The following is a 14583-nucleotide window of genomic DNA, read 5'->3' as shown; positions in this document are numbered from 1 at the left end:
ATTTGCTACTTCGCTGCTCAATGTTTCCTCTAAAACTGAAGAGGAGAGAAATACTCGGTCCCACATACAGAAGAAGAAGCAGACGGCGCCATGTGACCGCGGGGGAGAAGCCGCGAATGGGGCGGGTTCTGAGTGAAGGCGCCCCGTCCTGGGCGTGTGCCCCTCCCGGGCATGGGCCAGTCGGTCTTGGAGGGAAATTTGGTTGTGGGGTTGGTTACCTGGGCCCTTTAGCCTCCTGCTTCCGCTGGGTTTTAGGAGGCCATTCGTATTCGAAGAATCTACAGGTACCCTTGCTATGGCTTTTTTTTTCTTTATCTCTTCAATGTACATATAAATGAGTATGTATTATTTATAGACGTCTTTGGATTTAGAAACATTGAGCTGGAGAAGTAATGCAGCAAGGAATATTTGATTTACTGCTCGCCGGAGAGGGGAGAGAAGACGGGGACTTCCTACGGGAAGGAAGGCGGGCTTGTGATAACTTGTTTAACCTTCAGAGGGGACTTTCCTGGAATCTTCGTTGCAGTTCAACTGTAGAGGAATGACTGGGCGAGAGAAAGAACAGTGGCCGGGGGCCAGGAAGCCAGCCTCGTCGGCCCGGCTGCCCTCTCTCCGACCTTGAGCTTGTCACTCACCTTCTTTTGCCTTTGGTTTCCTGCCTGTTATCTGGACACCAGGCCAGGCCAGGCTGCGGCTCAGTGGTTTGGTGCATTTGGATTGACTGCTCTGGGCTCTGGCCCGACTCCTGGGTGGCTGGGGTAGTTTGCACAAGTGTGGTGAGCGTGGCGAGCCGTGGCTCTGTGCTTTTCTCGGAAGGGACGGGAAGCCACGGTGCGATCGAGCCACTTGCCTGCACACGCTGGTAGCGATCAGGAAAACTGAATTAGCTTGGAACTCTATTTTCAGTTCCTAGGCTGTTTCTATATTGGCCAAGAAAAACAGAGAATGTACAGAAATTCCTGGGAATGGCTGCTTTCTGCCTGGGTACGGGGAAGCATGCCTGTCTGTGGTTTATTTTTAAATGGCTAACTCATCATCTCTGGGTAGAAAGTACTGTCATCTCCAAGAGCTTTTCTTTCACAATTTTTTTTTCCTCTGAGAGTATGGAAACAGCCTCCGATCTATTCAAATAAAACAGCTTTCATGGGTGAGGAAGCAACATTTCTCAGTCTCTTGGGGGCCAGAAGGGGTTTTCAGCCACTGGCCTTACAGGCTTGGGCTAAGAGGAGAGTGGGATGGGGGCATGGAAACCGTAACAGTGGGTGTCCTCGGGCCTGGAGTCCGGTTTACCAATTGTGGGGAGGAGGGGGGAGGAAGGATGGTCAAGGCCGAAACGTCCTCTTAGAGGAAATGTGGGGAGAGAGCTGGAGGGAGCAGGGGGGTCACTGGCCAGTGTCCTATCGCCCTAGGACTGCTGTCCACAGTCCTCCCACTGGCTCAACTGACTCCCATGGAAGAGTCCCCCTTATTCAGGTGTCCACTTCGTGCTCACTTCTCCGGGGGGCGGGGGGGATGGTAGGAGAGAAGGCACCCCTAGTGTGACTCCCAGTCCTCCCGAGGGCGCTGCAGGAAGTTGGGGACACCTCTGCTTAGTCGGCAGGCATGGCGGCAGTAAAGGTTAGAGCCACCTGCTAGATGTGCTGAGTGCCTTTCTAACAGTGGAGCATTCGACTCTTGGAACAACAGATATTTAGTAATATCATCCCCATTGCACAGACGAGGAGGTTGAGGCAGGCGTGGGAGTGGAGTGGCGGAAGTCACTGGGTGATTTAGACTCTGTTCTCTGGGATTGGACGTCCTCCATGCTCATGACGGCTGCACGGCATGAGCCAGCCCTGAGCCGGGTGTGCAGGGACTAGGATACAATCCAGAATGAGGCTCTCACTATGGTGTGCAGGCCACGAGGGAGGCTGCAGGATTCAGGCTGGAGAGAAGGGGTTCTCAGACCTCTCTGTACTTCATGACGGGACCAAAAACCCACTGAGCCTAAAAGCCCACCTCGTGTTACTCTGTGAGGTCCCCTTGCCCATCACTTCTCTCTAAAGCTGTCAAGAGCCAAGGCCCAAGGGGGAAGGGGATGCTGAGGGACCCTGGGCACGAGCAGCCTGAGGGTGACCAGCCTGGCTCGTTCTAAGCCTGCAGTGAGCAGACCAGTGATGGCGAACCTTTTGAGCTCGGCCTGTCAGCATTTTGAAAAACCCTAACTTAACTCTGATGCCATGTCACATATAGAAATTTTTTGATCTTTGCAACCATAGTAAAACAAAGACTTATATTTTTGATATTTATTTTATATATTTAAATGCCATTTAACAAAGAAAAATCAGCCAAAAAAATGAGTTCGCGTGTCACCTCTGACACAGGTGTCATAGGCTCGCCATCACTGGAGCAGACGCTGGACCCAGTGAACTGGTTTGGTGGCTGCTCTCCTGTCCCCACCACTGTCTCCCTCCCCCTGATGTGCTCAGTGGTGGCCCAGAAAGAGGGCTCGGGATGTTTTTTGATGTGGTACTTGAGTGTTTGGGGTACAGGTCAAAGCCTCCCATGCAGAAGTGAGGGTCCGTCACCCTGAGCCCCAGGGTCGGTCACCAGGAAAGGGACAGGGAGGTGGGAGGGAGGAGGCCGTCCTGCTCTCCCGGGCTCTGCTTGTGGGATCCAGCCTTGAGGCAGGCTCTTGCCTGGGTGTGATTCCTCTGTGGCTGATGCCAAAATGGGGGCCACCCCCTGGAGCTGGGATGGGCCCTCCTGGAGAGCGGTCGGGGGTGGGGGGCAGCTTGTCTGGCTGCAGATCGCTCCCTCTTCCCACTGTTCTCACCCACTTCCTGGCCCCTGTGGTGTTTAACTCCCCAAGACTCTAGACAAGTCTTGTTGAAGTAGTCTAGCCTGCCCCGCCTGTGTGGCTCAGCGGTTGAGTGTCGATCTATGAACCAGGAGGTCACGGTTCAATTCCCGGTCAGGGCACTTTGCCTGGGTTGTGGCTCCATCCCAAGTGGGGGACGTGCAGGAGGCAGCTGATCAATGATTCTCTCTCATTATTGATGTTTCTATCTCTCTCTCCCTCTCCCTTCCTCTCTGAAATGAATACAAAAATAAATTTTGGTTGGGGGGGTGTGTGAGAGAGAGAGAGAGAGAGAGAGAGAGAGAGAGAGAGACTAACCTGGCCCCCGTAGTGTCAGGGAGAACCAAGGCAGGAGACTGTCCACACGTGAGTCAGAGTTTGAAGTGGGCGAGGTCACTCTGGCCAACCTGGTGGGTATGGAGCCTCAGAGATGCCCCACCCCACACAGTGACCTGGAAGGTGCTGGAGAAGAGGAAGGAGAGGAAACCTCACCCACCACAATCCAGCTTGGCAGCGTGGGCTGTTGGCCCCCATGACTGTAAATTCGGGATGTCAGCGCCCGCCTGCCTGGCCTCTTCCCGGCCTCTCCCGGGTCCGCACGGTGCTCTAATGAGGGAGAGGAGATGCAGAAACACTCCAAAGAGCCCACAGCACCAGCAATGTGAGGCCTCATCATGAAAAGCTTAAATGTATGGATCTGAAGGAGAAGCAACATCTGGGAAGGAATTATTGCAATTTGAAGGGAGGGTGCAGGCCTCTTCATAAGAGCGAAATCTGGAAGCAATGTCTGATTTTTTTTTAAGTGATTGGTATTCCAATCATGACACTGTGGTGTGACCTTCCAGATGTTCGAAGCAAAATTGTTGAAAATGAGCTCAGTCTTGTAGGCGTTTTCCCTTCTTCCACGGAGCTTTACTGAGCATCTACTGCGTGCCAGCTGCTGCTCGCTCTGCTGTCATCTTAAATGCCACTGTGGGCCTGGCGGTTAGGGCCACTGGCGCCCCTGCCCCTCACCTCATCTTAAATATCGTCTTCAGAAAGTGAAAGGGTCACCCCCGTTCTGGTTTCAGTGACAAGCAAATCTGCATTAACTTGGGGCGTGGGGGGGGGAGGGGAAGGCACCTGTGCTGGCCCTGAGTGGTGGGCTGAGTCCCATGAGTCCCAGTTGATGTAAAGCGGGGGAGCTTAACTTGCAGCTTCTTTGTTCTGGAATGTTCGGTCTGGTTTCTGTCAGAGTCTTGGCATAACTGAGGTCCCAGTCAGGCTGCATCTCCCTTATCTGCCCCTCATCCTGACCAAACCAGATGAGAGGGACCCGGAGGTGGGCCATCAGGAACCCTTAGGTGATACCCGTTCCCTTATCTCGATGTTCTCCTCAAGAGGGTCTACTCCAGAGAGTCCAGAAGAACTTCCGGAAAGGAGGAAAAGGAGTGGAGGCAGATGGGAGGAGGTCCCAGGAGCGGGGTGGGGTAGGGGTGGGGGTGGGGCGGGGGGGGAGTGTGAGGGACAGGAGGCCGGGCAGCAGGGGACACTGGGAAGAGTCTGGATCGCCTGCGTTCTCTGGGACCCCAGCCATGGGAGGTGGGGGGCAGGAGGTGCCGTGACCCTTTCTGGGATTGAGCAGAGCCCCTCTGGCTGCAGAGGGGCCACTTGGAGGGCTGTGGCTGGCGTCCAGGTGAGAGGAGGGGAGGCCGAGGCCCCGGCAGCACTAGTGGAGGTTAGGGCTGGTCTCTGTGGGCTGTTCTGACGGTGCTGTGCGTGGCAGGAGCTGGAGGGAGCAGGGGGAACGGGGCTTTGGGGACAGGGAGGGGCAGTGCTGTGCCCTTAGATTAGGGCCCCGCAGCAGCAGATTTGGAGAAAGTCGGTTCATGCGTGAAGCCTCCACGGGAGGGGGTGTAACTGATCCTGGAGCGGGGCCGGGCCACACCCCTAGATGTTACAAACGGCACATGGCCCTGCCCGGCAAAACCTTACTCCTTAGAATTGAATTTCTTTCATTAGAAAAAGAAGCGGAATTGAATTGAATTTTTCTCTTGGCGGGAGGTGGCAGGGAGTGGCCGGTAATGACAACAGGTTGAGCGAGCACTGAGTTAACCGTCATGGAGAGGCCTGGGGGCCTTGTTGCTGAGGGAGGTGGGTGGGCAGGTGTGCCTCCCCCCCATCTGTGAGTCCTGGCTCCTTCATGGAAAGGGGAAGTGCCGCATTGCGCTGGGTGGGCTGTCGGAGGGGGCTCCATCTCTGCCTCTTCCCTCTCCCCTTTTAAAAGCAGTGCTTCCCAGACCCCGTGGCCCATGAAGCACCACGAACCTGATGGATAAACCTTCTGAGAGCATTTATTTGGGGTTGGCCGGATGCCTGCAGCCTTGGGCAAACCCATGGTGGATGTTATTAATGGATGGCCTTTCCCCTCTCTTCTTAAAAGACAGTGTGTGAATGAGAGCAGCCCTTGAGGGAGGGTGCGTTCAGAGCAGACACCCACGCCTGGTGCCAGGCGTGCCAGTGCCAGTGCCGTAGTGTCCGGCACCTGGGCCGACAGGAGGGTGTGGGAGCTGGTTTCCTCTCTACAATTTCAGCCTCCAGTACCTTTGCTTTTTTTTTTTCTTCCAAGGAAGAAAGAACCCTCATTTCCCAGCTGGTGGAGGGGTGGTGAGCGACTCAGCGCTGGAGCCATAATTAGGCAGCGTGGTCAAGACCCAGGCAGGGCTGCCCTGTGATCCCGTGTCAAACAGGAGAATCCCCAGTTGGTTTCTCCTATCTTAAGGCGTTTTCTGTCCAAAAAATTGGTCTGTTGGATAAAGAAGTAAAAAATCCTGGGGCCCTTGTTGATCATGCTCTTGGCTTTCAATTTGGTTCATGTCAGGAACCATCTTTACTTACAGACCTAGACTTACGATGGGTCTCAACAATCGCTTTGAGTTTAATTTTGAAGGATTCCTAGCATTTAGGCAGTTACTGAACCCAAATGGCCCATGGGCAGGCCTTGCTTTCCCATTGGCCTTTCTGCCTTGTCAGACTCAATCAGCACCTCTTAGGTTCCATGGGAGGGTGCATAACATAAGGCCCATTTCACAGGCATTGACGGATTACCTACTGAAATTTTTAAATGAAATTAAAGAGTCCCTCATCCTTTGGCTTTTTTAATTGTATTGGCTTAAGGAAGCTGTCCTTTGATGATAAAATTAGTAAGACGAGAAAGGGTCGGTTTGACCAGAGATGTCAAAAGCCAAGCCCTGAGGTCACGCCTGCCCCTCACCTGGAAATGGGAGCCTTACCTGTCTCCTGGGATCCCCTGGCTTCATTCCCGAGACTGCTTTCCCCAGGCCGAGATCTTTGAAAACGTGAGCTTTTACAGTGTGAGCTTGGGAACAAAATTATTACAAGCAATCGGTTTCTAGTCATTCACCTTCAAATCACTTGCTCAGCGTAGAACGTGTTTAGGAGCGTGGATGTAGCTGCCAGGCCTGGGATAAGGAAGGACAATGAAGGAGGGTCTGTTATACACCAGCATGTGAGGGTGCTGAGGAGCAGAGACTCCAATACTAAGATCATGTCTGTTCTCAGGGCGCCCGGGACTGGACAGCAAGGAGGAGAGGTTGGGTAGACAGAAGAAGTGCAAGAAGAGGAAATAAAATCACTGAGACATAAACGAATGCCATGTGAGCTGAGAACACATAGAGACCCCCCAACAGAGGAGCTTCTGGCTGGGGTGGGCAGCGATGTCATGAGTGGGTCTCAGAGGGGGTGATAGTGATCCTGAGCAGGAGAGGGTCATGTACCAGGGTCTCTAGTTTAAGAATGGGGACCCTAGCAGGTTTGGCTCAGTAGATGGAGTGCCGGCCCAAGGACTGAAGGGTCCCGGATTCAATTCCTGTCCAGGGCACGTAACTGGGTTGCAGGTTCGTAACTGGGTTGCAGGTTCGATCCCTAGCCCTGGTTGGGGCACCTGCGGGAAGCAACCAATCAATGTGTCTCTCTCACATTGATGTTTCCCTCTCTCTGTCTCTCCCCCTCCCTTCCACTTTAAAAATCAATGGGAAAATATCATCAAGTGGAAATTAACAAAAGAAAAGAAGAGTGGGGAAGGAAGGTTCCTAGGAATTAAATAACTTCCCCTTGTCACAAAAGCAAGGGCAGTGTTGGCATTCTCATTCAGATCAATCTGTTTCCCAAGTCCTGCTTTTAAGCATCTCTGAGAATGTCTCCGTTAGGGTCTAGCCAGGAAAAGACACATTCAGAGGTGTGATTTGAAGAGAGTTAAGTAAAAGGACTATGTGTGGAGGGCATTATGGGTCTAGGCCTGAAAGGGCAGGGGGAGGAGCTGGTACTGGAACCTGGAGGGAGCTATGGGGAGCACTCCCATACCAGTCGGAGCCACGACCTTCAGTTCAGGGACACGGCCAGCCCCTGAAGGCACGGCAGGGAGGAAGGGCAGTGGGGGGAAGCATCAGACCCCATCCCCAACCTCCTGCTGGTGCCTGCACTGGCTGAACCCAGCCAGAAACTGTGCCGGGTCTCAGAGCTCGAGTGATGCCCTCCAAGCAGGTCAGGTGAGCCTCCTGAGGCCCAGTGTGGGAGGAAGGCACACCTGGAGGGGGACACAGACGATGCCCAGCACAGCCTGCAATATCTAACGCATCAGCTCTTGTTAGGATCTTTTCATAAGACATTAGGGAAAAGTCCCAATAAACTCGGCTTTGCATGAGGCTTATTTTGGTTCAGAATCTCATTTTAGTTATCTCCTCTGGAAGCGGCCTCTGGGACCACAAAGGAGGAAGGAGGAGGCCATTGTCCTCAGAACAAGTTAGACAGCCTGGTGGCTTGCTTTCCTCCGCGTCTGTCCGTCAGCACAACCTGGAGAGCTGAGCCGCTGGGTGAAAGAGGAGGGAGCATGTTAACCTGGCGCTGGCCTCGCACTGTTCTGTCTCAAGAGCACGAGAGTGCCCTCTAAATCGGTGGCCAGGCTCGTCCGGCCACTTAATCGGCTAACAGCCTTTCCAGGGCCCACACGCCCGCGTGAGCCAGACGCTCACCTCTCTACCCCAATCTCCTCTGGAATCTTCCTGGCTCTTCCCTGTGCCCCGAAAGCTGTCCCCCAGGCGCCCGCACGCCCACTCCCTATCGCCTGCCTGTGCGCTCCGATGTCATATTCCCATGAGACTTACCCTGACCCTCCCCCCTACACGGCACCACTATCCCCCCACTCTTCACACTCTGCTTTATTTCTTCTCTAATAAGTAGCACTGACCACCTTCTAATATGAAATACAACGTGTACCCCTTAAGCCTTATGTTTATTGTATGTTTTCAACTCCTTCTAGAAGATGAGCTCCATGAGGCAGGGATTTTTTTTTTTTTATCTGTTTTGGTCACTCGTGTATTCTCAGTGCCTAGAGCAGTGATGGCGAACCTTTTGAGCTCGGCGTGTCAGCATGTTGAAAAACCCTAACTTAACTCTGGTGCCGGGTCACATATAGAAATTTTTTGATATTTGCAACCAGAGTAACACAAAGACTTATATTTTTGATATTTATTTTATATATTTAAATGCCATTTAACAAAGAAAAATCAACCAAAAAAATGAGTTCACGTGTCACCTCTGACACGCGTGTCATAAGTTCGCCATCACTGGCCTAGACTACAGCCTTCAGCCTGATGCATGGCAGGTGCTCAGTAAATATCTGTGGAATGAATGGATGGATACATGAATGAATGAGATCCTCAAAGATCTAAAAACAGTCTGACCACCGTCTCCCGGACCTTTCTCTTCACCAACACGTATCTGCCAACGATCCTTCCCAGAAACACATCGATCATCTTTATCGTCGCCGGTGCTGTCGATACCTTGCGGCCAAAAGCATAGATTTACCCGTGTGCTTCCTAGATGCCGGGTAGAGGAAACGCACTCAGGACGCTGGCTCTGTGTCAAAACTAAATGGCGACCTTGGCTTGCTTTGCTTCCCCGCAGAGGTTATTTCTTCATCGGAAAGGGAACACTCTGTCCTTGGGAAAAATAACATTTTTGCCACCTTCAGCTTTAAAATGGCTATTTGATATGGCCGGCGTGTGTCTCTGCCAGTGGCAGCTGAAAAAGCGCTGGTTGAGAGGCTCGGAGCGAGGCCCCTGGCGCGGAGGGAGAGAGGCTCGTCCTACGACAGAATTAGTTTACAATAACTTATTTACCTGTCCAAATCCTTCCTATCCCATCAGAGCTTTCCCCTGCCGTCCGGGGCCCTGGAGTGCTAAGAGGAAAAAGGAAAATCAATTGATAATGATATATTCGGTTTAGAAAAATATATTGATTCCCGGGCAATGACAGTCGTGCGCTTCTGCAGGGGAGGGTGCCATTCGCGTCACCCAGGTGGCTCCCACACAAAGGACATGTGAAAGGGGGAGCTAGAACGAGCCCGGCCCCTCCGCGATACATAGCCTCTGCCTTCCCGGTATGACATCTCTGTCTTTGATTAAAAAATTCTCTCCCAGGAAGTCATCCTTTGCCTCCTCAGGGTCTTCTTGCCCATTGTCTAAAAAACAGCAACAACAAAAACCCAAATGATTTGTTTTTGCGATTCTAGAGTTCGGGTCCTGTTGTCATTTCAGCTTTAGAGTTAAGGCTTCCATTTCTTATTCTTTCCCGTCTCTGGAGCTTCTTGGTCTGGATTAGATGGAAGGCAATGCCATTACTGTCTCCCTTATTCCAGGTTCATGGCTCACCTGGGGGGCTAGGGGTTTGTGTGTTCAGATCCCCATTTGTGCTGAGAAGCGCCCCGCTGTCTTCCCGCCTCCACCTACCTCAGGGAGGGATAGCAGTGCCTGTCCTTGGAGGTTCTGTGCTTCCCACTTGACCTCCCTTATCTTGGCCCACCCTGTGTGAGATTGTCCACACTCGGAAATCCAAGGCAGCAACAAGCTTCCACTTAGGGTGGGACCAGCCAACATACTGCAATTCCAAAGAGAACTTTCAGCAAAAGATGATGCCTTTTACTCACCCAACCCCGCTTTTTTCCTTGTTTCCAGACTGTCTGGCCTCCTGGTAATGCTCACGCTGCGCTAAGTGTTGGTGGCCGTCAAGGGTTTTGCATCCTGGGGACGAATCCCGAGCTCGCCAGAGACGGACGGTGCAAGGTAGGTCTCTGCTCAGCTCGCCTGAGCAGAGAAATAAGAAAGGCATCAGACCTGGGCTCAGCCAGCTCTGCTCGCTAACACTGACGTTATGGGGGAAGTGAGGAGGATGTAGCTGGTTCCCTCGCCCTCTTGTGGGTGACTCTCTTACCGTAGGTGCAGGAGTAACAGGTGCTCAGAGCCTAGCTAAGCCAGTGCGCCTCAATCCTCCCAGAATCAACTTCCAGCATTGTTGTAGCTCTTTGTCACTCTCCTGGGTCTTGCTTGGGGTTCCCAGGAGGTTGGATCTGGGAGTGGCCAGTACCTAGGTGACCTTTGAGCTCCTCAAAACTGTAATTCTTCTTTTGTAATTTAACTTTTCTCGTGATTAAAATAGCATTTTATTTTTTTTATTTGAGAGAGAGAGAGGAAGGGGGAGATGGAGAGAGAATCATCGATTTGTTGTTCCACTTATTTATGCGTTCATTGGTTGTGTCTTGTGTGTGCCCTGAGCAGGGATCAAACCCCTAACCTTGGTGTGTGTGTTGGGACAATGCTCTCACCAACGGAGCTCTCCTGGCAGGGCAAAAATAACATTATTAAAGTCCTTATAATATTTGTTCATGATAGAAATATTTTAAAGGTGGTACCTAAAATTACATGAATTATTATAATCCGGAGAAATAACTAGTTTAGTGTCTCTTTCTGGGCTTTTTTCTTATGCACATATATATAACATGTGCATGCATGTATGCACAAACACACATACATGCACACACACAAATGGGATTGCGCTCGAGGACGTGTTATTTTGACCTTACAATATGTCACAGGTACCTTTTTTATGTTAGTAAATGCAAATCTATAGCATTTTTAAGGACTTCATATATATATATATGTAAAATCTACATTATTTACTTAACTATTGCCCTGATGATGGACATTGAGTTTGTTTTGAATATCTCACTCTTAAATACCACAACAAACTTTTTCTGTGTATGTATCTTTGCATAGTCATGTGATTATTTCCTTGGCTTAAATTTATAAAGTCTGGCCTAAAATTTTGATGCAGGATTCGCAAACCTAGATTATGAAGACCAGGAGCTTTGGGGGGGACATGGACAACCTGTGAGGGCAGAAGTCGGATGGGAAAGAATCTGCAGGGTTTCTTTCACACACACACAGACGCTCCGGGCTGTGCCAATAAGAAGCCAGGGAGCCTGGAGCTGAAGTTGCCACACTCACCCTATACCTTTGCCAGACAGTCAGAGGGCTGGACCTGGAATGAAAGTGGTGGGAGGGTGGGGATCTGGGCACGGGGACTCAGGACAGTTGAGCCTGAGCTGGCCCAGGCTAGTATGCCTGGTGGCACTTGAGCCTTTAGAAATCCATGGGCCAAAGCCACCTCTGCAGAACACACAGGGCCTGGTGCTGGGCAAGCACAGGCTGCAGTGGCCCCGGGGCTGCTGCGTTCTCTGCAGTGCCCATCCTGGTGCCCCGACCAGGAGCTCGTGGCCTCTGCCTGGGCCAGCCAATGGCCTGTATCCAGCTTCCTTCTGCAGCAGGGCCAGAGCAGCAGACCAACAAGGCACCTGCCAAGGCCAAGTTCTTATCTGTCCAGCGAGCTCTCTTTGGACTCAGAGACGTGGGGTGTAGCTAGCCCTCCATTCCCAGAGCCCTTGCACAGAGACGAGAAAATGCAGCCAGGGGAACCCTGGGTTGTGGGCAGCCGTGGTTGTCAGCCAGAAGCAGGAGGAGGCTCCATGCTGGGCCTGGATCAGCTGTGGGAATGAAAGAAACGTCCACTGTGCGATCCAGCCTGCTGCCACCCAGCAGCCCAGTGGGGGCAGCCAGCGGGGGCAGATGGGTTTCTGACCTCAAGAGCTGTGAGCTGTGGGCACATGCCTGAGGGCACCACTGACCAGCTGGACAGCTGTTCTGGTTGCTACCTGGTTGGAGGAGAGATGGAAAACTAGACAGCCACACATGTATTTGGTGACCATGGCATTCCCAGCTCCTTGGGGGGCGGGGAGGGGGGAGGAGAGGGGCAGAGGCAGAGTTAGTGTCTGGGAAAGAGCAAGGAGATGTCTGCACAGAAGCCAGCTTCCCGAGGACATGCCTTTGAGCTGTAGGCACTGTGAGAGTGGCGCATGGTGAAGGGGGTGGAGAGGACGGGGTGATGGGTTTGGGTCGTCTGTACTCCACACTGAAGCAGGTGGCACACGGCTCTTGTTCCTCCCAGCCTTCGAGGTGAATGTATGTTAGGATGGGGAGGCACGGGCATACCTGACAGGATACACCTCGTAGGGCTTCACATCTGTGCATCCCCCAGACCCGTGTCCCCACTTGAACTCCTGTCGGTCTTCCCACCACCTGGCTCGTGCCTGCAGGACGCATCCGTCTGATTCGTCTCCGTGTTCACCCCTCCTCCACTCCTGCCTGCACCTGCCGGGGCTTCCAGTAAATGCCTCGCTGCCCGCCCAGCCACCACTGTTCCCGGGAGCCCCTGGCGGTGCTGGGCTGTGCTGTTCACTCAAGGCAGGACTCCCGCTGGTTCCCAAGGAGAGGGAGGTGCCACGGGCCACCATGGCCCCGGGAGCCAGTAAAAGGAGTGATCCCCTTCCTGTGGAAACTGGGCCAGATCCCTGGGCTCTGTGTGTCTCGCTCCAGAATGCAAACATGGGGCGTGGGAGAACTGCTGTCCATAGTCCGTGGTCTGATGAATGTCACCTCGTAACCAAGGGTGTGGGGCCTGAACTGGCGAACAGATGTGGCATCAGACCCCGCATGCCGTGTGTGGCTGGGCTGGGGTGGCGCTGAGAGCACGTGGAGCTGAGGACCTGGTTTGTGCAGACAGAACCAGAGTCTGAGCCAAGAATGGCGTTGACCTGGGCTTTGGAGGGGATGAGGGCGAGCACAGACCCCCATTTGTGCTGAGGAGCGCCCTGCTATCGTCCCCGCCTCCACCCACCTCAGGATCAGCCAATGGACAGCCTTGGTGGTGGGACAGAGAAACCGAGCCCCCTGCCCTTGGCTCAGGTGGGCTTCGTCACTCCTTCCTTCGGCCCCTCTCCCGCCTCTGCCTGTAACTGCAGGTGGTTTTGCCACAGGTTTGCCTCGCCGCCTCTCGGCGCCCCCTCTCGTCCCTCTGCACTGCCGTCCCCGGGGCAGGGTTCTCGGTGGCACCGCTGTCCTGGGGTCCCTCCACGTCTTCAACTGTGTCCTGAGGCTCAGTTACCAGCCCTCGTTGCATCTCAAGCTCAGCCTGGGCAGCACCAGGCCAGCTCATTGCTCCTCCATCACTGTCTTCGGGACACCCTCCCCCACACCCTCCCCCTGGGCTGTGAGTCTGGATCGCCTTTGCTTTAGACTCCTCGTCATCCTTCCATGAGCTTGAGGACATGCTGTTATTGGTGCATGAGGTCAGATGACCTTACTCGGTTCAGAGATCACAGGACAGTGAGGGCACAGGCAGTGCAGTGGGGGGACCTGTGACTGGGAGGCAGGCCACTGGGCTCTCATCCCATGTCCACACTCACTCTGGATCAGCCCATCCAGCTCTCTGAGCCTCGGCCTCCGTAGCTCCTGATGGAGAAGTCCTAGCCCCAGGGGAAGGTGGACGATTTCAGAGGGAGGACGGTGCCACCTGGGCCAGCAGCGCTCACCCTCCTGGAGTCACCGGGAGAGCTTTAAAAAATAAGATGCCTGGGCCCCTCCCCAAGACCTTCTCATTTATTTGCTCTCTTTAGGGTGGGTGTTGGTGTATTTTATAGGCTTAAGCACCACTCTGGACTCAAAGGCGTTAGCACATTCCTGGATGCTAAGCCGGGAGGAATTGAGGTGGGAGGTAAGGAGATTTTATGAAACAAAATTCCTAGATGTTGTGTAGCTATATCGGATGAAGCCATCCGAAAGCTGGGTACCTGGGGTACGTCACCCTGCCAGCCTGTTCACCTCACCCCACCCCAGAATGCTTTTCTGTGAACCCTGCGGGCGGTGGGAAGACCTTGTTATCCCGTAGATCACGTCGGTGTGTCCACGGTTAGGATTCCGTGGCAGTTCGTCGTTTATCGTGGCGCTGGGACCCTTCGCTGGGGCCCTGGGGAGAGGTGTGTCTGATTCCAGCAGAGACACATTCTTCTCAGAGCACTGTCAGCGCCTTGAATCGAACCGTGGGGACGGATCAGGTTCTCGCTTGCCCCTCCCCGGCCTGAGCAGTGCTCTCGGCCCTGGCTGCGCATTGAAATCACCCAGGGAAATGGCCCAAGTCCTGGTTCCCAGGCTCCCTGCAGATCAGTCTCGGGACGGGACCCAGACATGCGTGTTTTTGTGAAGCTCCCCAGGAAATTCCAGAGGAGGCCGAGGTCAGCGGCGCTGCCACACCTGCAGGCCCAGCTGCGCCCCACCTGTGGCTAACAGACGGGACTGTGTACGCGTGGTGCTTGGAGGGAGCCGCCCCCGCCAGGGCCTGCTTCTCCTTTGCGTTGTCCTATGTGTATCCTTTTAAGTCCCCGGCTTTCCTCTCTGGAAAGCAGTGAGGTGAGAACAAACAGGATGGAAAGCTTCCTGCTTTTCCCTGGCCAGGCCCTGGGCACAGCCCCTGCCTCTGTGAGGCCTCGAAGGACAGAGGGTTGGAGACCCCAGCCC

General features: G+C 53.5%; 1 protein-coding gene across 1 annotated transcript in view; it reads left to right on the top strand.

Annotated features, from left to right (window-relative positions):
- Positions 1 to 14583, top strand: part of KLHL29 (kelch like family member 29) — a 261449-nt gene that overhangs the window by 62915 nt on the left and 183951 nt on the right. The window contains exon 2 of the mRNA XM_036335238.1: positions 9853 to 9960. The gene's annotated coding sequence lies outside the window, so the exon portion shown is untranslated. The remainder of the gene's footprint in view (positions 1 to 9852; positions 9961 to 14583) is intronic.

This window comes from Myotis myotis, unplaced genomic scaffold, assembly GCF_014108235.1.
Source record: "Myotis myotis isolate mMyoMyo1 unplaced genomic scaffold, mMyoMyo1.p scaffold_m19_p_14, whole genome shotgun sequence".
Taxonomy (NCBI): Eukaryota; Metazoa; Chordata; class Mammalia; order Chiroptera; family Vespertilionidae; genus Myotis; species Myotis myotis.
This window is presented reverse-complemented; position numbering and strand designations above follow the sequence as displayed.